The sequence below is a fragment of the Rhipicephalus microplus genome, chromosome 10 (genome assembly GCF_043290135.1).
Source record: "Rhipicephalus microplus isolate Deutch F79 chromosome 10, USDA_Rmic, whole genome shotgun sequence".
Classification (NCBI taxonomy): domain Eukaryota; kingdom Metazoa; phylum Arthropoda; class Arachnida; order Ixodida; family Ixodidae; genus Rhipicephalus; species Rhipicephalus microplus.
In genome coordinates this window covers 26,285,051-26,310,499 of record NC_134709.1, presented here as the reverse complement: position 1 = coordinate 26,310,499, position 25,449 = coordinate 26,285,051, and the positions used below count along the sequence as shown (strand labels likewise).

At 46.6% G+C, this 25,449-nt stretch overlaps 1 protein-coding gene across 2 annotated transcripts in view; it reads right to left on the bottom strand.

The window, feature by feature from the left end:
* The window catches only part of LOC142774655 (uncharacterized), a 102,807-nt gene extending 83,960 nt beyond the window's left edge, over positions 1–18,847 (bottom strand). Inside the window, exon 1 of one of the 2 annotated variants that reach the window (XM_075875277.1) lies at positions 18,669–18,847. The gene's annotated coding sequence lies outside the window, so the exon portion shown is untranslated. The remainder of the gene's footprint in view (positions 1–18,668) is intronic. The other variant, XM_075875278.1, reaches the window with a different exon arrangement.
* Between the last annotated feature and the right edge of the window lie 6,602 nt (positions 18,848–25,449).

Sequence of the window (25,449 nt, the reverse complement as noted above, 5' to 3'; positions counted from 1 at the left end):
TGATAAACGCTTCTCCCTAACACCGCGTGGCCCCTTCCATACGACAGCGCGGCCCATATGCTAAGCCAGACCGCCCGCGTGCAAGCCAAGCCAAGCCGAGGCGGCGCGTGCCGGACACACACCGATACGACCCGGTAGAGAGCGTGCCGACGCATACGTTATACACTAATACCCGTCCGGGATAACTTCGGACGCTGCACGGGGGTGTGCTATCTTCGGCTATATGGGGTTGTGGGTGCGATTTGCGGTCGCCTCAGGCGTATGTTGATTACGGCGACGTGGCGAAAAAGCAAGGAATCGCTCGTCACGTTAGTTAAATTCATCGCCGAACTCTCATTGCCTGTGCGCTAAGCTTAATACATCATCATCATCATCACCATCATCATCATCATCATAATTCTGACTAGGCCCACTGCAGGACAAAGTCATCTTTCATGTTCTGCCAATCAATTTGATACTGCGCTTTCTGCTGCGAAATTCATCTCAATATGTCCACCTGCTTCCGGGTCTACCCGTCACAGATTCGCCTTATCTTGGAATCCAGTGCGTTGTTCTTAATGACAAGTGACTATCGCTTCATAAACCTTTCAGTAACAAACACGAATACAACAAACCACGGTATATAACAAAGCAACTTGAATGTTGTTAACAAGTGACTTCGCACCAAAATAAGGTCACGCGGTCCTCTAAGCATTTACCTTAGACGACTAGAAGACGAAAATGCCTTCTTTTTCCTATTTTTTTTCGCGTTCTTTAACGAGTCTGTAGTATTGATCCTCGCCATTCAGTCTATAGGAGAACCCTGTCCATATAGGCAATCTGCAATCGCAGGCAATGCCGAGAGTACGTTCTGCACTGAATATAATGACGTCGTGGATATGCGTCTTCACATCTGGTCCTTTAAGTGTTCTAGCTCCGAAGGGGAGATGCTAGTGAAGAATACGAAGAAAAGAGGGTCTACCCACGGATGCCGCGAAGACGTTTCCGTCAGGTGTGCGGTTGACGCGAAAGGGAGTGGCTAATATACGCTTATGTTTATCTACGAGAGACAGGTTCAAGATACGTACAGTACCACACGAAAAGTGTTGATAGGGCGGTGCATTGCTAACCAGGTCTGCGAGGCTAACCCCACCTCTCGCAACATCACCATCCCCACCGCCACGTTTCCCGCAGTTTCGAATTAGGCAAGCGAGCACCCCATGGTATTGACATCATCATTAACACCACCTTCGTCAGTGTGTTTGTGTAGAGATCGAACCCGAGTCGTTTGCGTGGCAAGTGGATGTTCTACCACAAAGTCATACATTTGTCCTCAGTATGTTTTAGATTTTGCACGACCACAACAAACCGTTCTAATGCATTTATTCTACAGACCAGATTCCTTTACTTTAGCACCTGCGTTTGATTGTGCGTGTTTATTAAACCGAAAACCTTAGATCAAACGGAAAATCTGACCGTGCCGAGGCGTCGCGGACGAGCGATGCAAGATATCATCATCACATAATAGCGTAAAATTGACGTCATTGTAACGTCTATTACTGCCGAAATTTGTGACGTCGTCATGACGTCACAAAGTCTGGTGTGCTGATATATGTGACAAACGCCACATGATGTCGTTGTAGCACCCTTCTTTGAACGGCGAACTAAACCGGAGCGTGCGAGAACTCAAGAGAAGAGAATGCAAACGGCACTTGGCAGTGGAACGCGGAACCACTACTGTTCCCTGCTCCCTTATACATGGACTGATACAAAAAAATAAAAAAATATATGGCTGCTGGTTTTCAGTTGTCTTAGGCGAATGCACAAGATACCCCTGTGAGTTTTTTTTTTTTTCAAGGACGATAGGCTTTCTTGTTATACTTAGACGTCGAAATTTCGGTCTGCCTTTCTGTCTGTCCGTCACATGATTCAGCCACCAGGCCATAGTTTAAGCACTTGCTGAACGGCTTGCCATGTCGAACTGGTGGCTGCATTCATACTTGTGAGCATTGTCGATCAAAAGAATCACAGCATATCCACTGACTGAATCATGCTGAGTGGGGCGAAGCGTCCGTCTGTCCTATCGTGGGTTGATTTGTTCGTCCGTGTGTCTGTCTGTATGTCCGTCCGTCTAGCTAACACTCTACGTATCACCAACTCGCATCTTTTCATCATATCTTGATTATATAGAAGTACCGCCATCCAGCGGACAGTCCAAGAACTAAACGAAAGGTGGCTCATACTACATACATCGAGGACGCACTACCCCGCGGTTTAAGGAGCTTCGCCCCTAAAAGTCTATCCCCTGTGGCACATACCCGCTCTCTCGGGTATGTGCTACCGGTGGTTACAAACGATGACGGTAGACGAACGGGTGACGCCATAAGGAGCTTCGTCCCTAAAGGCAATCGTTACGCATATCCGAGGCGCAATATCAATATGTAATTAATAAATGGTGTGTTGCTTTACTATAAAATACGTAGATACGTCATCTTAAGGGCCATAGTGGCTCTTAGGCTGCGCTCAAAGTACGATGTTATGCACAGCTTTCTCCCAATCATATGGTGCTGCCACCTGGCAGTGGTCCTGGGGCCTGCACTAGCTCGTGTTTCCCTACGCCACTTGCAGATGGCGCCAACATCTCAAGCAGCGTCATATCTCACGTGGATAAGACTAGCACTCATGTAGTACGGCCGGCAGAAAATTTCGACGCCATTTGCAGCGAAACGCGCAGATACGCGGCCAATTTTCGTCTCTTTCAACGATACACTCTAAGCCGAAATTCGGCAAAATTGGACTAACTGCAGTCGTTAAACCATTGGACGAACGGTTCGTCCAACAGGGACTAAATGTGTGACAATGCGTGTCTTGCGCAAACGCCCGGCAATGAAGGGACCAACGGGGAGGGCAACTGCGCCGCGATCGCCTCCTGTCGATGCTGCACTGCAATGCTCGGCGTGGTCGGCGATCATGAAAACAAGTTATATAGGCTATACGCCACTGTGAAAGTGAAATAATACGAAACAAACAGAAGATGTCATTAGAGGCAAGTAGTACAACCCGCAGTCAGTGCACACAGCAAGCGCCCTCGCGTTTCCACCATGCCGGCACGGGCGGGCCGAAACCGAGTGAAAATCGCCGAACACGGGCAATGCGGATAACTCGCTTCAATGTGCCGAATTAGTTCGAACTACGGTGAACACTGACAATGCTAATAAAGGTAAGCTGTTCATCAGCGGTCGTGTACCCACACAGTGACCACAAGTTCAAAGCGATATATAGGAAAAGTAGGCTTCGTACGTCATCGGTATCAAGCGGGCTGCCGGTGTGAGTGCATTGCCGGCACAAGCGAAGGAAACGTCGCGTACAAGTTCACGAAAATAGTAGCTCAGGCAAACTTATGTCTTTTTATCCATGCGACAATCGTTATCAAAAATCCAACGTGTAGGCGATCGCGGATACGACTAATCGTGCGGCCAGCGGTACACAGGTTGTGCCTTACCAGCCCGATGAAAGAACCGTGCCTGCGAACGGTCTCGTCGCTGTAAGTATGCAGATATCTACATCACCCGGTAAGACACAGCGAACATGGGGCACTTACCTATTGTTCATTTGTGACTATACAATAACGACGACGAAAATTCCACGCGAGCCGCATGTTGCGATCGCCGGCGGTCGTTTAGCCGTACTCGTCGTAAGCCTAGCGACGCCGTCGGCAAGCTGACACGGTATGGCATCGGCGGGGCGCCTGCGGCTGCTTCGCCGGCTTTCCCGCACAAGCGCCGCTGCTATGTTTGTGTTTGCGGACTCGTGCGCCAGCACTGAAAACGCTAGTTCGGCCGACATGATCGAATACCAGCTGATAATTCGTATTCTCGGGCTGGAGGCATGTTGAAGATTAGATGGATCCATATTAAAAGATCGATGCGCATCAGAGCTACGAATAAGCCCATGTAAATTTTCGCGTTACGGTGTCAATATTTATTGTTTTCTTAAGCAGAGTAAAAGTCGCCCACTGGCACTAGATGGGAGGTCAAAATACTGTGCTATATATACCCGAGAGTCTGTTCTCTATATACAGTGCAGCGCGGGCAGTCAGGGTTTATGGTGTTTTACTTTGAAATAATAGTGCGTATGTATGTGTGTGTGTGTGTGTTGCATGAATAACATACTATGATCTTCAGTGCTGATTAAATTGGAATAAACATAAAATATACTGCACAAACGCAGTGTCGCCATTTTTTGCCATTGGTCCAGATGGTTCAACTGTTAGTCTCACTGGAGCATTCTACTGGGGCCAACATTTAAACCAAGTGGAGTAAGTGCTTAGGGTAACAGTTGAGCCCCTGCAGTTACTCCCGCAGTTAGTCCAAAATTGGTTCAAAATCTGTGGCAGCGCATTTAGACCCCTAAAGGACCAATGGCATACCCCACTTTAGTCTTTTTCGGCTTAGAGTGTATGCTGCACTTTCTTACTTCCATTTCCTCCTCCTCACCCTTACGTCTATACTTCTCACATTTGCGTTCCTTTCTCATGCCCTTGCTATACGGTGCTACGCTATACAAGGCTATTTCAATGTTTACTGTGCTCCATGGCGTGCCTGCATAGACCAGTTGTTACCATTCTCACCTTCGGAACGAAGATGCGCGGTTTCGTAAAAAAAATATATATATATTTTTTCACAAAATTTTCTCTTTAAATTCTATTTCTCGTCCTCCCTATCTCTATACTGGTTATATTAGCCATCAGAGTTAATTGAATTCAATCATGGATCTTTACAAACTCGCCCTTGAGTTCTTTCTTATAGCATAAAACATACTCTCAATCGTCTACGATTTCTTTCTAAACACACAGGTGGTCAAGAAGTGTGGACTCTTCTCGGTTAAATGTTAGTAGAGACAGTATAGTAAGTAGAGACAGACAGTAAAGAGACAGACAGACAGTAGTAGAGACAGACAGTAAAGTATAGTAGAGACAACTATATAGACGCAACGTTTTCTCGGTTCAATACACAGTAGTCATGGCCATTCGCATTTCGTTCTAAACACTTCAATGTATTAACGGTACATCGTTGTTTACCGTCATGTGCAAGGGCTGCTCACAACCTATCTATTGTTGAGCACAGGCATATTATACTTAACTATTTTTCTGTTGAAGGCGAAGCTATAATGTGTCGGATCCCGGGATTTCTTCGCCTGCATACTATAATGTTACCATCCGCATCCCAGGTTTTGCAGGACCGTTCCTTTTTCACACAACGCCCCTAGTTTCACGCCGTCCCTGCGGAGACATCTGTGTCTGGGATTTGTTACGTACCATCCAGTGAGAAAATTTCATGTGGTTCAACGCACGCCCAACAAGGCGCATCGCGCAAGGTAGCACGAAGTTCGCACTCACGGAGCAGTTGGCCAGCGGTGTCTGCGATTGACTTTGGCCGTTCAGCTAAAATTCCCCGTGAAAGGGGAAAACATTAACGAGTATACCTTCTATACACCTTTTCACAGGAAGGAAGAAAAAAAACCGCCCTGGTGGGCTGTGCGCGGGAGTGCAAAGGTTAAGGGCGCAGCGTTGCCAGTGCATTTTCGAGGGGACGCGCCAATTTGCACAGCCCAAGGAGGGCTATGGCGGCGCCCAGGGAGGCATTTATGAAAAGGTGAATAGCCAGAGGAAGCGCTGAAAGCAACAAATAGTCAGCGGAAGTACCACTTAAGCAGGTCGTAACAATAAAGAAGCAATAGATTTGTTTTGGAAGATACCGCAGTAAAAGAAAACTGATTTCACTGGCTTTCTATGTTAGTGTACGACACACAACCACCCCTTCCCTTATACCTTTTTGCCCGACTTCCTTTAGTGAAGGGTTGATAACCTTAGTCCGTACACATAGTCAGGAAACTGCTTCACGATTTGAATCGTGAAGCGGTTGTTAAGGTTCAAACTATGCATACGAGCTTAAAAAGACTATGCTTAGATATTTTAAACGATTGACTAATAACAAAACGAAAGTTCCGGTCTGCGGACGAAAGCGCATCCTTTGCCTTAGTATGGTTGACATCGGCATTCACTGAAATGAGCCAGAGTTCCAAGGTTTCATGCCGAAACCAGGAACACAAACTTACACTTCTGAGAGTAAATCAAGGTGTACTCTATGACAGCAAACGAGTGATGATGCATACGTACTTTCACAAAATTTTTGCTTAGCGACTGGTCCACAAGGAGCCGCTTACAGGACGGCTTTATGCTCTCCTATAGTAGAGTACCTAGTACTATAAATCGTTAACTTTCTCTAAACACACTCAACAGGGCCTCCTCTTAAAGTTTGAAGCCCACTCTAAGCCGTCCCTTAGTAGAGTACCTATAGTACTCAAATCGTTACCCACGTTTTCTAAACCAGTACCAGGTACTATAAATTGCTAACGTCTTCTTCTAAACCACACACGCTTTCACTCACCCATGCAATTAAGAATTGTTTTTCGTAGTGGTTTAGCTGTAATTGGGACTGCTCACTGGTCTCCCATGGTTGAGTGCGAAGTATACTCCGAATCATTAAACACTTTTTCTAAACACATGTTGCTGTTCTCCACTGGTTTCACCCATACACGGGATAGCTTAATCCTCTCCCATAGTAAAATACATCGTACATTAATTAAATTGACGATCATTTTTTATAAGCACCTGTTGCCTGTTTAAAAAGTAACACGTCTTGTTACATAGATTTTTTTTGTAGCACGGGGTCTGTTATCGTAATGGATGATTGGCGAGTTGGAGATTCATGACTGCTTGAAATGCGAGCGTGCAACGTAGACAACGACTAACTAACACACGGAAAAGCTCGCTATATACCAATTGAAAGTTTATACGGAAGGCTGTGACAAATATATACTGACAGGTAATTCTGTCCGTATATATTTGTCACAGCCTTCCGATTCTGTCAGTATGCATGTGTCACAACCTTGCGTGTAAACTTTAGGCTAATCTTTTCAGTATGCGCTTCTCCGCGCATTAGTCCTTGTCTACGTTCAAACTATTAACCAAGATTGAGTAAAACTGGGATTAGAGTTCGTATAAGTTATACTGTCGCAATTTATAAGTATTTGTTTAGTGCAAGTATAGGCAACCTTTTCAGGCAGAGGGCCAAGTTTCACGAAGCCGACACAGCCAGTGGCCGCACGGAAAACGGGAGGTTATCGGTAGATAAATAGTAAAAAATTGATGAATTGACCCTAGTTTGTGAAACTGAATTGAATACCATGTTTATTTTCGTCTAAAATCCCATTTGAAGTCACAAATGTCATGTATAGGCATTCTGATAGGATATCGCAACAGAAAAGGGGGGGGGGGGGTTGATGCTGTGCTGCGGGCCTGCTAGGTTGCCGACTTTTGATATAGTTCATAAGTGCCTCTAGTGTTCATGCACACTGGTTCAGAAAAACTTTCCTTTGTAGATTCTGCCAGTGACAGTTTGCCACACTGCCATAAGGCTTCGTTACGCGACGGCCCAGTCTATAAAAGGCGTTAAATTGATTTGTTGCCCTTTCCCCTCTCGGTCCCTCATGTTATAGTACTCGCGAAATCAATCAGTCATATTACAAAGGAAAGGTGCGATTCAGCCATATCTTTAAATTATTTAAGATGACCATCACCGACTTTTAAAAAAATGTACACGTTTTTATTACAATGGAGTAAGAAAAGAAATATCCGGCATAACAACTGACATCTCATTACCGAATAATAAAGAACGCCCTCAAGGATACCAGCGGCGAATATGTATGCTTACCCCAGAATGACGATTTGCGTCATTTTAGTCATTATATTTGGTGTATGCGAGAGGAAAAACATAATCCCTGACGTGTGCAACATGTGGGTTTTAACGATAGCCATTGTGAGGACATTACCTCGTTAAAACTGCTGAAGAGAGCACAAGTTGTTGGTTACAAGCAACATGGGGATGTGGGAAAAAAAGGGTTAGATACAGCCCACATTAATAGAGAGATGATCGCGTTCTTTTTGACAGGCTCTCATTCTTCGAGAGTAGCACTCGCGAAAGCCGCATGTCAAGCAAGAAGCCGAAGAACAAGAACCAAGACAACAAAAGCCAAGTTATATAAAGAACAAGAAAGCCACGGTAGAGATGACAGCTCCCACCAGGCGCCGCGGACAATCCAGTGGCGCTGTCGGCTCAATGAATGGAACAGGACGTGGAGCCCATTAAGCAGGCCATGAAGAACCGAATGACCGAGACAAAGACCTAGTCGAATCCACGGACAAAGCCGGCCACTTTTGTTTTTGCGCTCACTTTTGTAAGTTTGTTTGACGTCTGCATGCGTTTGCTTCGCGCTTTTTGTTTGTGTGCCAGCATGTCTTTCGAACGGATGACGGACGAAGCGGAGTTAGCAGAAGACACGATTGGCCTCCGTGAACGATCACGTGCAGGTGTACCTCTAAAGATAGGGGCTTTCTCGTCGTTGGAGCTTCAGCTGCAAAAGATTAAAATTATCCCGACTATGAGGAAGCGAAGAAGATAAATATGATCATAGGCAGACGATAGAAGAGCAGACGAAAAAATGACGACAAGGTATAGAAGAACAGACGTAGGATGGGCATACGATAGAAAAAAGAGCGGATGAAATATAAGCACATGTTAAAAGAGCAGCAGACGAAAAATGAACGCATGACAGAAGAGCAGACGAAAGGTGTGCAGACGATCGAACGGAAGACGAACACAAACCGGTATATGAATGACCGTGAGAAAACATAAGACAAACGGTAGAGTCGCCATGATGGGAAAGTGGGCGATGACGGCTTTAGGCGAGTCATTGAAATGCAGACGATGGGCGTTATAATGGGTACAGGTTACAGCAATAGAGGCGCGTCTGCAAATACGGGGTCAAACAGATAAGCGATGCATGCCGCAGGTAGCGGATCGGAGCGCGCAGAAGAATGGGGGACGCATACATGGCATACGTATACCGCCATGTTCGTGGCGTCTGGTACGGTGTCTTTCGAAGAACGTGACTATATTTTTCTTTATTATGAGCGGCGTGTTGTTCCCCGCTCGTGAGCGGCTTAATTAATGTGAATGGCACGACGACGTGCTAGGTGCTTACTGGGGGATCAGTGAGACGCTTTCGAATAACGGAACGGGACGAACAGGTCACGCGAAGCAAAGTCGTGTGCATGCATAGCTTAGGTTTAGAGTTTCGCCCATGCAAAGAAAAAACGCAGACCCGAGCACAGTTGTGAACAGCACTCGAATATGGCGTTCGAAAGTGCGAAGACATCGCCTAGCGGCTCAAATTCCTGGGAAGCCGTATTCCGCCTATAGATGATAGCCTTTCTTGGGATACTCGAACGCAGAAATATTGGCCTGCCTCTGTGTTTGTCTTTTTGTCACACGATTAAGCCACCTGGCCAGAGTTCAAGCATTTGTTGAACGCCCAGCCACCTTGAACAAGTTCAAGATGGCTGCAGTGCTTTGCACCCAATGCGATGCTGTGCACCAAAAATCCCACTGCCGACGATATGGTTATAAACCTCCTTGATGCTGCTACCCGGCCAGACAGAAATGGTACGAGAACAGCATCATGGGTGGCCGAAGAAGAGACCATGACTCGATTAGTGCGGCCGGCAGAAGACTATCGTCTTTCGACGACATTTGCAGATATGTGGTGAATTTTCTTATCCCAGCTACGAGAGCGAAGCGTGATGAAAGGGAGGGCATGGGTAAATCTAAGCAGGTGAAATACAAGCCTACGGTAGAGAGTTGATCCTGACAGAGAAAATGCGGAGGCGTGTAAAGGGTGAAGCTCAATGCAGAAGAGGAAAGCAAAGCCGAAGCTACTGTGGGGGCGAAGCAAGAGGTGCCGAGAGAAGGAGAATGCATGGAGCCCGTTTGACTGTGCCGGTGAAAGGAGCCGGCCAATGGGGGCACGCGCCAGAGCGCACGTGATGCTGGTGAGAGAGGAGGATGAGCGCGTTGAGTGTCGGCGAAAGTGGAGGAACGGTGCACTGATGCCAACATCTCCGGTGTTTCATCAGCCTTCGCAAAGTCAAGTCAGTTGAAGCTGCATGCGTGCCATATTTCGCATCCCCAAGCTACTTTGTTGTATTTGTGACATATTTATAAGTGAACTTTAAATAGTGTCTGCAACATTGCTCGCAGAGCATCATTTGCTTATGAACTGCCTGTGATCTGTACGCTTACGTAGTATCACATACATTGCAGACAACCTCATCTCTTATACCTTTTCACTTCCTTGTACGTTGCAGAATGACGACTATAGAACATCGACAAAGAAGTTCGTAAGGCTACCCAGTACTCGTCTAAGAGGTTAGTAGAGCCCATCAATCTATCCGTACACGCGCTAAGCAAAGCTCGTTGTATTTCGTAGATAGAGAAATACCAACTCTCCAGATGGGGTGTCTTGTCTGTCGCAGGACGCGTACGCAAACACCCCCGCAAAACCCAGAAGCGTAGACCAGCCTCAACGTATTTCACGTGACCGCGGTCATGTGATGACAATCAGATTATCGAGTCCCTAGTTATAAAGAACCAAATGGTCGCCATAACTTACAAGAGAAACCCTCGCAGTATACAGAGCCCCATACTCCGTGCTAACAGTATACGGCCGAACTGGCTTCGTCGAAATCTGGCTGTGTGTTTTATTAGGCACCATACCGAATCAACTACAATCGCCATGCACGACCTCGAAATAGCAAACGATGTTATCGCGACGGCCGTGTGGGATGTCCTGTCACGTATATTAGAAGGCGCAGCTATCGACAATCGTGTGTGGTAGGCGACGTGATTTACAGGGAACAACACATTAATGACACAATTAATCCGGAATAGAACGGCGACATGCTGCAGCGTCGTATCGACGAAAGCTTCCAGCTAGATAACCGCGGAGTTGCGACGCTACTCAGTAGAGCCTTCGCGGGTGATAACCGACGCATTTAGTTGATGAGGGTATGACCGTTTTTGTTTCTCCATGAGTGATAAGAAGGACGTTGTTTTTGGAGTGGTTATAAGGCTTATAGGTCAGTGCGAACGCGTGCCAAAACTCGCGATGATATGAGCAGACGATAGACGTCCGCGGGAAGCGGCCAGAAAATAAGGACATCGAATGTCGTCGAGAAGCCGGTACATCGCACTTGCCACGTAGAAGTGCGAACGCGTCCGAATATGCACCGAGCGCTAATGTAACCCTGTGGGGCGTATATAGGCGGATAAAAAGCATCGCGCCGTATAGCTTGCGTAAGCCTCGCTCTTAGCAGACGTACGTATTATGCGATTTCGAAACAACTCGCGTGTCGTCTGCTTTATGGAACGAGAGAGCGCCGCACGGCCAACAGCAAGATATATTTACGCAGCACTCGAGCGGCAGTATTATTAAATGCAGTGCCGACGGTTTAACGCAAGCCTCCGAGTTTCACCACGAAGGTGTAAAGTTAAGCTCTCCGAGTCGGTTAGCGTGCCTATAGACATAAGTATACTTCACCAGACTATGGCCGAGGCGAGAATCGAAAACAGCCCGAGGAAAAGTATATAGTCTGCAGCTCCGCGTGCAATTGCATCCGTTTCGGTCGGCTCCGATTTCTGCGGCACGTGCGCAGAAGAAATCGCTCGAGGTAGGCCGTGTAGCCATGCGCGAGCCGCAGAGAATGCGATCCGAAGTCAAGCCGAAGATCGTGACATCCACCGTCGCAATCGATGTACGGTTTCGAAAATACGTAATAGCTCAGTTTAGCGGATGGCGATGCGAAAACGTGAAATGCGACCACAAAAATACATCGTTCTCTGCTGAGTCCAGTATAGAGGGCCCATGTGAAGAGATTTTTCGACATTTCGGCCGGAGTCGGGCGTGATGGAGTATACGTACGTCGGCCGCAACATCGATAAGTCGCTTTACACAAAGGAACTCAGCTATATTTTTTTATAAAGAAATTGGACGACCTCACCCGACATTATTTCTTTAGCGCACCTTGAGGACAAGCAGAATACGTGCCACGGAATTTCCTGCGGTCTGTACTTGGTCGATACTCGAGATGTGAAATTTCCGAAAAGTCTGAGCAATCTAAAAAAAAAGAACTGTTTTTATCACGTTTTCTTTTCCAAAATTTCGGAAAAAATGGAACAGAACAAATCTTTTAACGTATTTATTGTCGCATGGTAATGGTTTATTGCGAAGCGTCGAAAGCAATAACTTTCATGGTGTAAATGAGAGAAATAAAATGCTTTACCATTTTCATAAACGAAAATGGCATTTAGCAGATCGAAAGCAGGCTAGAAGCACCACCGCGAACTCATTTAGTTCTTTGTGAATGGGTGCGGCTTCGTAGAATTATTACGACAGTTATGTGAAAGAACCCAGGAATGCCTATTTTGTCGTGGCCTCGACTACAGAAACATTGATCAAGATGGTAAAAATATGAAGTTAGAACTTCTATCCAGAGTCAGTATCACTGGCTTCATCTGTAGGTTTCTTTATCAGATGTCACATTGGAAAGAGCGTATAGATGCTGTTGCAGCGTTTACAGATCACGATTCTCCGTTTCCTGCCAACGATGCCTTCGACCGTGAAGTGCATTAGGACGTGAATTGCAATGTACCGAAGGGGACGAAAAAAAAACCCTTTTTCTAGGAGGGATTTGAACCCATAACCTTCGCCACCACGGCTTCATTGCTCCTCTGCAGCGCCGCGTCTTATACTACACTGCGGCGCGGCCGGCGTCTCCAATTCACTGAAAAGCTCAGCCACGGCTGTGGTGCGGTTACAGATTATAACGCAAGACAAGAAAGGCGCCCGCAAACTGTTTGCCATCGCGAACAGTACCAGAGGTCGTAAAACAGGATATATCATAGGCGCGACCCAGCTTAGCCACTTACGTACAGGAGCCGAAGATGAAGAGAGGGCGAGGACTTGCGCCGGGGAAAACAGAAATAAAAAGTGGCGCCGACCTCATCCGTTGCTCTGTCCCGGATTTTGCAAAAAAAAGACGTGCGGCCGCTCTGTTCAGCGGTCATGATCAAGCGCGCAATCGCGTTGACACCGAAACAACGGCAAGAAAGAAAGAAAGAAAGCTAGAAGGACTCCTTCACGGGGGTCCGACGTGAGCGTGCATACTAACGAGCTACGGTTTCGTGGCGAGGACTCTTAGCAGGCGGCGTTCAAGGCCAGCCGTACCCGGCGGCCAATAGAGAACGCCGGAAATCGGTGACGTCACCCGCGAAGGGCACGAAAGCGCGCGAAACGTTTTTTGGCGGGCGGCGAATAGTGTATGTCCCGGGGCTATACACGAAAAGACAGAAGCGGGAACACGTAGGAAACGTAGACGCTTTAATTGAGGCAGGAAGGGCGATTAGCCGAAACGTAATACAGAGTTGCTCTGGGATAGAACGGAACGCTTCGTATAGGTGTTATGCCTCCAAGTGAAAGCGATGTTCAAGCGTAGCTGACGCGGGACGGCACACGTCCTTGGCAGGTCAGCAGACTTACTGTTGTAACGTAAGCACAACTGATGGGGTTATTATCTGTGGGAAAGCACGTAAGCACAACCGAAGGGGTTGTGATCGGTGGGAAAGCTTCGAGAGACATGATGCTTGCGTAATGAGTAAATTTATGCAAGTTGCCGTGGCGAGTTTAAAAAAGTTATTGATAGAACTAAGCTATCGGAGGGAACATGGCACAGAAGACAAAAAAGGGTGAAGCACACACAGTACTGCGAACTTGTCGCCTTTCCTTTTCCCGCCCTCTTTGGTGCTGTGTTCCCTTCAATATTACCGCGCCCAAGCGTCGACGCTGAGTGATCGCTTTACGTGCATGGAGTGCAAGGTCAGGCCACCGCGCGGAGCCCAGGTGGGAGACTTAAACGGAACGAACTCACAGCAAAGCATGGTTCTCGCTTAAGGCTCACTCAGACTCATAGAAATCTCTGTGCAGCCAGGGACATGAGAATGACGTTCACCGAGGTACTTCTTAGCTGCGAAATAACCCAGAGTCGCCCAATTGGATACTAAGGGCTCGTTCCTTCTTCAATGCTCCTCCTCGTTCGAAATCACCTACCGTACACCTGCAAGGTAGATTCGCTGAAACTCCGAGTCACCGAAATTGGGCTTATCCAGTTTCACTTAGACTCTCCTTAATACGGCTTAGCCAGACTCACTCGGAGACTCCAAGATTAGGCTAAAGCCGGGCTCACCCACCAAAACACCTTAGTCATGTTCACTCGGACTCAAAGTCACCAAAACTCTATTCACAGTCACCAACACTATACTCAGCCAGGTACACTCAGTCACAGAAATCAGGCTGAGCCAGATCCACTCGGATACACGAGTAACAAACATTCAGCTCAAACGGTTTCTCTCAGAGTCAGTATAACCGAAATCCAGTCCACTCTCGTACGTAGTGACACTGAAAACTATGCTCAGCCACACTGATTCGGAGCCGATAAAGTTCTATCCACTAAGCTGAATTCACTGACCAAAACACAACTCAGCCAGTTGCACTCGGACTTATAAACACCAAAACTGCTCAGCCATGCTCAGCGTACTGAGGCTCTTCAGGGAACTACGCAGTTAGGCTTGCTCAATTTCAAGCTAGCCAAAATTCTGCACATATGGGCGCAGCACCGTACACGTCGGTGTACATGATTCAGCCAAACTCGCTCAGAGTATTGGAAACCTCACACAGGCAAGCTCACTCAATCTTTCGAACGGAAATTCTACGCAAACAGATTAACTCAGCGACCTGAATTCTGCTAAGCTTATGACTGACCTTGACTTCAGCTCAATGAAATTGTACTCGGAGAGATTAATACAGATTAATTGCACCCTGACTCTCCAAAGTACTCCGCCACGGTCCATCGTAATCAGAGTCGCTAAACTTCTACACTCGACGAGCTCACTTGATGTCGGCAAAACGGTGTTAGACCAGACTCGCAGGTCAGGCCTTGCAAGTTTGCGAATCTAAATGGTACGAAGCGTACAATGCATACATCCAACACTTGGCCGCAGTGCTCATTTGATTTCGCTTTCCGCGCTACACATTACATTTGTCGCCGAGTTTCATGTTATTGCGAAAGACGCCTTTCACAGATAATGTCTACGATATGGCCTTATACATGAACACCTCACAGGATACGAAATATACATCAAAGGGTTACTGACAAAAAAGTTTCAGTTTTTTTTTTCGCGTCGAATGAGAGGCCGAGGCCGCAAGAGGATGGAATTGTATACCCACAAGCACATATGCGCCCTTAAAAAATCACAGATGTTTTCAAAAGCTACTTTTGTTTCCCTGTATAATGTACCCTGACGTCATGGCACGGTATGATATACATAGCTCTTAACTAGTATGACTTAAGCAGCCACGTATGGCATATGTTTCTATCTTACTGAACCTTCTCGCGACGGGATCGTACAAGATATCTTGGAGTTTCCACGGCCACTCAGGATGCTAGCGTGGACATTGTCTAAATACTTCATGTTGTCAAACTCTATTATTGGTCAACTCAGATGGGCAAAGATTGCTGCTACGGCCCTTCTGATCGGTTTACTGTGTCGTCGTTACGATATTTGACTACGTGACTGAATTCGACTGTGTCCAACATAGCGACACAGCTCCGTAGCTCCGTTCCTATGCAATGATGCACAAGTGGCCATTTTGCGTGTTTTCGCACCCGCGATATCACCGCATCTATAGCCGTATTGGCTGTTGAAGTTACCAGCATTGGATAATCTTGCACGACGTCATGCTAATGTCAATATCATTGAGTACGCCATGTGAAAATTTACTTCCTTGACAAAATAAAATACCCTATGAGCATTTCGTAGGCGTCACGCTTTCTGAGCGTTGTTTTCGTATACAAAACATTCGTACACGGTAGTAAACTCAAGTTCGAAAATTGGTGACAGTAAGCCCTTAAGCTTTAATGTGTGAAGTTATGGATTTGCACATTCAACTACTTGACGAGAAAGCTCAAAGCTTGCACTGTCAAAGTAATTTCCTTCGAGTTGGATAAGCAGCGTCCCAGAATATAGGATAGCATAAGTTGTCACTTGTGACAAGACACCCGAAACTTTGCGAGGAGCGGCGAAAATAGTTATTAAACGTCGCTGTTCTTACTACACTGTGGACAATATCTGTGCCAGCTCGGTATGCTTTTTGCCATCTGACAAGGCAAGGTGTATCGTAGATGTCACTATAGAGAGAGAAACAACCAGTTTGACGCATACCGATGATGTATTTATTTGGATGCATGCGTGAAACACAGTGTGATTCAGTGGCTATAATTGAAATATAGCGTTATGTATGTGTGTTCTCGAGTACCACATCAATCCCTCGCACTTATCAGCCGTGTACCACCGAAATGTAAGAATTGCTAAATCTCCCAAGAAATTTGTTATAGTTGGTCATTATTCGTCAACGCATATTCGAGTTAGAAAAAAAATACGTTGTAATATTGAAAAATTTATATATACGACTTTCATAGGATTCTCAACGCAGTGCGTCGCAATACCGCTGAAGATGTTTCCAACTATAAGTGCTTTTGACACTGTTTATAATGTTCCAAGCTTAGGGCATTGTGATACCGTTGACAAAGTTCGCAATGAAGCGTTTTGTGGTACTGTTCAAAAGTCACCAACTTAGTTCTTCGTTGTAGTGTTTCCCGCGTAGGGCTTTCGTGATGCTGTTCAGAAGTTTCCGACGAAGTGTTTTCCGACACTGCTGCGAAGCTTTCAATACGCAGTGCTTGCGCTGATTTTGGGAAATTCCTAGTGAAGCGCTTTGCGAAACTGTTAACGATTCCCCAACCTAGGTAGTATACTGTTGAGAAGTTGCCACGGAAGTGCTTCGCAATACTATTGAGAAGTTCTCAACGTAATGATGTGAGACACAATGTAGTGCATTCAATGCCGTTCGAAGCATTTCGACCGGATAGTCGCTGTATACACTACATCGCTTATAATGTTGACCTCTCCTGTTCCCAAAACTAACAATTTTTTATGACAGCATTATTTGAATGTCATGCACGGTTCACATGCCGTATCAGATCTGAGAGTCTAGAGCTTTTCCGCTGATATTAATAACAATTTAATAATTGTTGGAGTTTGGCATTCCGAAACCAACCAAATGATGATGAGAGACGCCGAAGTGAAGGGCTCCGGAAATTTCGACCCACCAGGGGTTCTTTGACGTGCACTGAAATCTCAGCATACGGGCCTCAAACATTTTCGCCTGCATCGAAAATGGAGCCGCCACGGCCGGGATTCGATCCCTCGACCTTTCAGTCAGCAGTTAAACGCCCAAACCACTAGACCACCGTGGCGGGGCGCTCTGCCGCTGAGAAGGATGAAAGACGTCGGTTCGAATACCGGTGGTTTAGAGGCCCTCATTTAAGAGGTCGGCGCGAAAATGCAACCCCCCTCCCCCGGTCAAAAAGTTGCTACGGAGCGTTAGACCAAGTCAATTTACATAAGTCTATGGATCAATGAGACACCTGCTTTTGGAGCAGGAATATCACGTGCCCATTTCATGCATATAAGTATGCCTTGGGTTCTAAGGAAAGTTTGTTATTAATGGCGTTAGACGCTATTCATAAATATAAGTCTAAAAGAAATTGAATTATCGCATCTAGTACAAAGGAATATAAAGTTTGAAGAGCTCTATGCCTACCGAATTGAACCAATTAATTTCTGAGCTGCAACTGGAGCTTTCCCAATCATGCTAAGTGGCCAATTAAGCCAATCTTCCAGCGTACACAACAGAACAGGTGCATGAGGTTCTAAATATAGAATCCCAAACAAAATTTTATCAGTTATCTTTGGCACGAAAGCTCACCTATTCATATATACCACCGTCCGCCAGAGACCGCATGCTAATTGGCACGAACTGGCAAGATGTCAGCCAAGATAATTGGCACCGTTTTACTGATCGGCGAGACTGGTTTCATAAATAGCCGGCCTGATTACACTCGTTCTGTTCAATTACGCCTGTTTTTGAATGCAGGACAAGTGATACGTACAAATTAATCTATTGTCTGCTATCACGTCTCTGTGCGAGCGTAATTGCATTTTCGGAACTTGAACAATTTTATCAAATCAAACGCCCTGTGCAAGTTTCCGTGGCCCGTTCTCACCAAACAACCATCGACCCAGAAAGAGCGAGATATGGTATCCACAATGTCGGCCACCTATACGTGTCACATTTTCTCGCAATTAGGCCACATGACGGCTTTTCCGAAGACCTTCAGGTCCAAAGATATCGGGCGAAAGATATTTTGTGCCTCAACAACAACCGCCAGGGGTCTTTTCCGCTGCGCTCTAATCTGACGTCTGATTGTTCGTCTGGTGTCTGGAGGTCACCAAGCCCACTGTTACTTCGTAAACTTCCAGGGCGAGTTGTCAATGGCGCTGCATACATTATGATAACAAGAGCCTTACACGATCTCGATAGTCGGATCGATTTCTCGACCTAACAACTCTTGTGAAAGTACTTGAACCAGGAAACATACAGCCTGCAAATTAGCTGTATGATGTGGAAGCAAACGAACAGGCTCGCTACTGTACATGTGTATGGTATATCTGGCTTGTGTAACCCTCGTTTTTATAAGCAACAACAAGGACGACTTCTTTTAGTTGTCACACAACTGCACTGTTCCAGACAAGTGCCTATATTTTTCCACCAACCTCAAAAGAAGGATCCTCCGGATGCCTTTGCCAGGTATCCAAACGCTGGGAAGAGCGCAATTCACACAACGAACACTTCGTCGTCAAATCCTCGCACTTCGAGCGCGCAGCACAACTTCTCGCATCACGGCACACAGAATACGAATGCACAGTTCATCATTCGAGCGACACGATGCCCGAGACTCCCTTGACCGAGCGAGCGGCGGCGGTAGTTCCGGGAGCCGAAACGTCCTGGCGACGCGTTCCGAAGATTTCGTTTCGAAACTAACAACGTACTCGTTAGTAACGTTTATCCGCTGTTTATTTCAGCGGTGAGCCACAGGGGATCAACTTGTCAAAAACGTCCTGAGGTTTCAGCCGTCGTACACGAATACCGCAGCACACACACACGCAAACAAGCAAGTTCACCGAGCGCCAAGCGTCGTCTGCTCGCGGCTGAGGGGCTGTCGTCTGCTCCGTGCGATGACGAGAGAAAGGGTGAAACGAGAAAACGTGAGAGGACGAGGAGAATGATGACTCGCTGTTGCCAGACGTGCAGCGCTGAGTTGCGGTTGCGCAGCCTAGCCGAGCGTCGTCTGCTCCGAGTGATGAGGCGGTGTTGGAGAGGAGGGAGCGAGAAAACGCGAGAGGAGGAGTGACGCGGCGTTGCCAGACGAGCAGCGGGAAACGTCCAACATTGGTGTCACCTTATCGCACGCGTCAGGCCGGCGGCGGCGGGCAAACAACGAAAATAACGAACATACGTAGAAGAGAGTGCGGTGCACTTGAAGTGCGGGTCGAAGCAAAAACCCGTTTGCTTTTATGACGTTTTCTCTCGCAACGTTCGGCCAATGCACACGCGGACTAGCCGGCTGTTCGACTTGCTCCACCGAAGAGGAAACTCTTGTAACGTCGGACTCGTCTCCGATAAATATGCATATACCTGTACACCGCCATGAAGCGCCGAGAATACAGTGAAACTCATTTTATATCAGCAGCTTCAAGATATTTTTGTTCGATTTGTTACCCCAACAATGAAAGGACGAGCCATAAATATTCTTCAGTTAAAAAAGGAGAATATTGACGAGGGTTGTTAGGTGGTTTAGTTGGCCCATGAACACTATGGGAGAACACCGCACACTACGTGACAGTGAAAAACACAGGGCAGCACTCTATTTTGTGTGTTCGTTACGTTTGTTATGGATGACGGATATTATCTATAATGTTCTTGAATAAGCCAGCCCACCGAAGTCTCTGTGAATATTGTTTATACTAATATACAAGTTGGAATATTCAGTTTGAGCAAACACTTCTTTTCTCTCATTTTTCGGGACAGATATTGCCAGTAAACTTGCGAGTTTTCGAGGCAAGCTTCACAAATTCCACGCGTTGGGGCGTTCTTAGTGAACACTGTGAACGCTTTCTACATGGCACGTAAAACCATTAATTCGTTTCTAGGCAATAGACAACCAGTCATGCAATACCTGGTCAGTTTTGTAAGCTACATTGTCTAAGATTCAGAACAAGTAGCTCGCTTAACAATCACACGCGATAACTCATCTGTTATGAGTTCAATCACTATTTTGTAGCGAGCACTCGATGAGCTACGGCAATCTTCAGGTCATCTAGTAACTGTAACCGATAAGTCGACTGATTGCATCTTGTAGCCAATCGTCTTCTAAACGCATCAGCGAACCAGTTCAAATAGTCTAATGAGATCAACTGCTATAGCTCGTTTAGTCATCGTAACGCATGATGAATGCTCAGGATACGTACTCATAAACTGCGCCCTCTAAAAGTTGGACTTGGGCGGAAAAATCGCTAGAAGATAACCAGCAGAGATATTGGTATTGGCAGGAGGCACGCAATAGTTCAAATGAGTCATTCCGGTGGGTAAAGAATAAATCAAGAAAGCGGGGTTTTTTTTAAACAGGTTTCTCAATTTTCTTTAACATAAATTTCTCATGCCTTTTCAACGCGCACAAGAAATAATAAAAGATGACGGAAGTTGTGGCAATGGATGAAGAGCAAGTAATACAGGGATGTGACATATGTTGTGGAACACTAGCTAATCTTGCGTATCTGAAAAAAAAACGGTCACGTTAGCTCTAAGAAGTTAATAAAGTGGACGATAATATTGGGAAAGATATTGTGCAGGATAATATTGGAATTCCAAATATGGCGAGGCACAGAGTCGGCACCTTCAGAACCAAGTTCACCCTGTGGTAGTGATAGCTTCAGTCGTGGACCATCATGAGTGATAGACCATTACGAGTCGAGTAACTCTCATGAGTCGTAGACTTTCGTAGTAATTAGCGAGTGCAGGTCGTGGCCTTCCACGTGTGTTGAAAATACCTGCAGTCCACTGTACACGTTGCGCTGGGCTGTAGACTTGTTCAACGGAAAAAGGAAAACTTCCTCCTGGACTATGGCGCGAGAGTACAAAGGCTGACGTCGCTACCTGGGCAGTGCACTGTGGGGGCGTCACGCACAGTCACCAAAGTCCAGAGAGGATTATGGCGGCACCAAGGGAGCCTTCATTAAAAATGTTCATGGACCATTTCACGGGAGCAAAGAAACACTTGTTTCCTGGACTGTGTCACGGGAGAACCAATGCTGACGTCACTGCCTCGCAGAGTTCAGCTATCTCACTCATATAGGTTGACTCTATGAGATTCACTAAGAGTCAGGTTGATCCGTGATTCTGAGCGAGTTCCCGCAGGTCACGGGATCGAATCCCGGCTGCGGCGGCTTCATTTTCGGTGGAGGCGGAAATGTTCTAGGCCCGTGTGCTCAGACTTGGGTGCACGCTAAAGAACCCAGATGGTAGAAATTTCCGGAGCCCTCCACTACGGCGTCTCTCATAATCATATGGTGGTTTTGGGACGTTAAAACCCACATATCGATCGATATCGATCTATCGATTCTGAGCGATTTCGGCTGAGTAATACTTTAGTGAGTTTGTTTCTGAGTGAGTCTGGTTGAGGAAACCTTTGATGAGTCTTAATCCGCGTGAGCTTTTGGCCCACGAAATACTACAGCGGGTCTGAATGTTCTCTGCTGCCCACGTATGGTCCCATCTACCCAATTTCAGCGTTACTACAGGCCTTATGTCGGATAGCGTATATATGCTCACGTCTACTCGTGTATATTCCACCCACGGGAGTTTATACGACAACTCACGTTTATTGATCACAGGGGCCAGTCACGGAGGAGGGGTGGGAGGGTGTGCTTCGACTTCCCCGCGCAACCTCTTTCACGGGAAGTTCCGATAAGGATATCCCGCGTGCATCGCGTCGTTCATTTGTACTTGAAGGTACGAGATCGAATGACGCCACCTCGATCACCGGTTATGTGAGATAGTGGCATTAAAGAGCATTGAAACCGTAATTAAAAAGATAATTACGCGCTAACTCACTCGTGAGTCGACTCAATCAGACTCGCTTAGACTCAGATTGAGCCGTGAGTATCAGCCTGAGTGTGAGTGAGTGCGGGTGAGCAATATTTTGGTTAGTCAGAGTCGGACTGAACTCTAAGCGCAAAATATATTTCTTGAGTGACTTCAAGTAAGCACCGCTTTTTTTTCTGACCTATGATGCCGCTGCCATGCATTTTGGAGGGGGGGGGGGGTCACCGACAACTCAGACGTGTAAAGGCCGATAAGTTATACCGGCGTGCTTATGACAACGATAGAAAAAATCAAGATTGGTGCCAGTTATTTAGGTTTGTGATGATAAACAGCACAAAAAAGGAAGATACAAAGAAGGTAAGAACTTCACAAGACGAGCGCAGTGTAGCTGTGTGTTTCTTTTTTTTTTCGTCGCTTTCGCTCGCTCTTTTGCAGTGTATAGCTTATTATACATCCATACCAACTAGCCTAGCTTAGCCCTCTTTCATGCCAGTTCGTGTGCGAGATCTAGCAGCTCACAAGCAACTACTGCTAGTCGTCGTCGTCGTCGTCATCAGCATCATCATCATAATGAGCCGGACTATGCTCACTGAAAAGGTGAAGGCCTTTTCCATGTTCCGCTTATTAACCTGGTCCTGTCCTTTCTAGTGTCAAGCTATACCTGCAAACTTCTTAATCTCATCAGTTCACCCAATCTTCTGTATCCCCCTCACGACCCGCCGCGGTGGTCTAGTGACTATAAGGTACTCGGCTGCTGACCCGCAGGTCGCGGGATCGAATCGCGGCTGCGGCGGCTGCATTCTCGATGGAGGCGAGTATGCTGTAAGCCCGTGTGCTTAGATTCGGGTGCACATTGAAGAAACCTAGGAGGTCAAATTTTCCGGAGCACTCCACTACGGCGTCTCTCATAATCATATGGTCGTTTTGGGACGCGAAACCCCAACTATCTATCTCTCTACTTCGCGCGTTTGCCTTCTCTTGGGACCCAGACAGTTACCCTGAATGACCAGCGGTTATCCTGCCTACGCGCTACATGCCCGGCCCGTTACAGCCAGTTACTATGGTGGTTTGCTAGTACTCTGGACTCAATCATGCGTTAATGCGGCGTCTGATGAATATCACTCGGTTCTTAAACGTTTCGAAAAACGTTCAGATTCGCAACGAAAAAACGCGACTATACTTACAGAACAGTATTTTGATCTCGTGGGAGAACTGGATCGGGTAAAAGAGCAGTGGGAACGGAACGGGGACAGAAGTGCATCTGTTTGAGGCCATCTATTTTGACGAACCCGATAACGAGAGCTGCTGTCACCGTAACAGCAGCAACAGCGACGGACAGATAAGCAGGCAAGGTAGATTGAAGGCATAGATTAGGGCGGTGTCATTGGAAATAAGGAAATAAGGGCAGAGTAGCTCTCGTAAGGAAGCTCAATAAGAAAGGCGGGTTTCAGGAGAGAAGCCTGACGATACAGAAGACGCAGAAGAAAAACACAAGATGATGCAGATGATGTCGCTCTTTTTTTTTTCGAAACTGGAACCAGAAGCGCATTACCAGATGGAAAGAGAACAACTCACACGGCGCACTATGTGGGGCTATCCACTGAGGGGGGTGCTGCTGGCGATTTAGGAGCGACTCCCGTCCCGAAAGTTGAACTTGATACAGTTTCAGGCCGCACGATCAAGTTGCGCGGGATCAAAGGCCGGGTAACCTGTCACGTCCGTCGCAGCCTTTGGCTGGCCAGTTTTTACAGAGGAGGTAAGTGTAGAAAAAAAGAAAAGAAAACGAGAAACGACTGCGTCTGAAACGCACATGCTCTTGTTTGTACGTACGTTTTTGTGGTTTCTTCCTGAGGACTGTACATCGAGGGGTTAGCGGTATATAGACGGAGTGGCTTGTGTGGGTTGCCGTCATTTATAAGAATTGGGTCGATGGCCCCAAACGATTGCGTACTTGCGTGTGTATGTGCGCGGGCATGTTGTGTGCCTTATGCGGCGAGGTTGCTTTTTTTGGGCGGCTAAGCAACGAAACGAAAAAAAAAGAATCATCTCCTTTACGGATCTCCCCGGTGACTTTGCGATGGTCCCTGTTTGGATAGAGGGTAGCAAGAGCACCTGCTTCGATTTCAATCGGGAGCAGCCATGTTTTCTTTCACAATTTTTTTCTCTCTCTTATTTAGTTGTTGTTTAACAGTACTAAACGAAGCATCGGGTCCTCCTCCGGTCGTGGGCGCGATTCTTGGGGCATTATGTTTTCTGGTCACTTCCCGATAGCGTACACACAACACGCGTGCACACATACCCGGACACGGTGTTTTGATGTGTGATTCAACTGCCAAAGCGACGTTTCGGACACCCCCCCCCCCCCGCCCCGCTCTCTCTCTGCTGTATGGCATCGGTCGCTTGCTTTCTTTTCTGAAAGCCAGTCCGTAGTTCACTCCTGCCGTGTTCGGGATGGTGTGGGGGCTGCAGCATGATTAAAAAGCCAAGTCGACACCGTTGGGATCGAGGAAGTTATGCTTCCGAGAGGACCGGCGTTCTCTTTGAAAAAGCCACCGAACAAGCAAGCTTGTTTACAGAGGTGATACTCGCAGAAAAACGGCCGACTTTTCCTGCCTTTTCAGCGACGGGACGCCGATAGGGACTAGCCAACATTTAGTTTTGATCGTGGTTAAGAGTGAAACATCCGAAGCAAATTGGCTTTCTGGGATATGTAACGCCTTTTCTTTTCGTCTTATTCAAACTACGAGATACTGGTGAAAGCTAAATCCTAATTACATCTGAGATTTTACGTCCAAAAAAAAGGAATAATAAGCGAGGAGATGAAGGACGAGTGCGGATGGTGTTGTAGCCTGTTATACAACGGTCAACCAAATTTGAGGGCACATTAGAATGTAAATATTTAAATATCACATAATTTACGTAAGCCGTGTGGGTGCCGTCATCTTGGGCTGTTAAAGAAATGTTTTCTTGATTTTGTATCACGTGACGTGAACTGGTAATTTCAGAAAACACTGAGTGCACCATGCAAACCAACCGTTTTCCCGGGTATACACCCTCCGTAGTGCTGTTCGTTTCATTGTTAAAGATTTAAAAGAAAACTGGGGAAGGACAATGCGTGTAGGAAATTGTCCTTGAGCTCCGCTAACGTGGAACCTGGAGAGGGGGGAAACATACAGCCTTTTGAGAGATTTCTCTGATGAGACACTGGTAGTGCGCCTCAAACCGAGCATGTATATAGATAGGGACGGTTCCTTTCGCTCCACTAACTGTGTCGGATTGCAGCTTATCCTAGAGACTCATTCTTGTTATTGTCCTTCATCATCATCATCATCATCATCATCATCATCATCATCATCATCATCATCACCTTCTTCTTCTTCTTCTTCTTCTTCT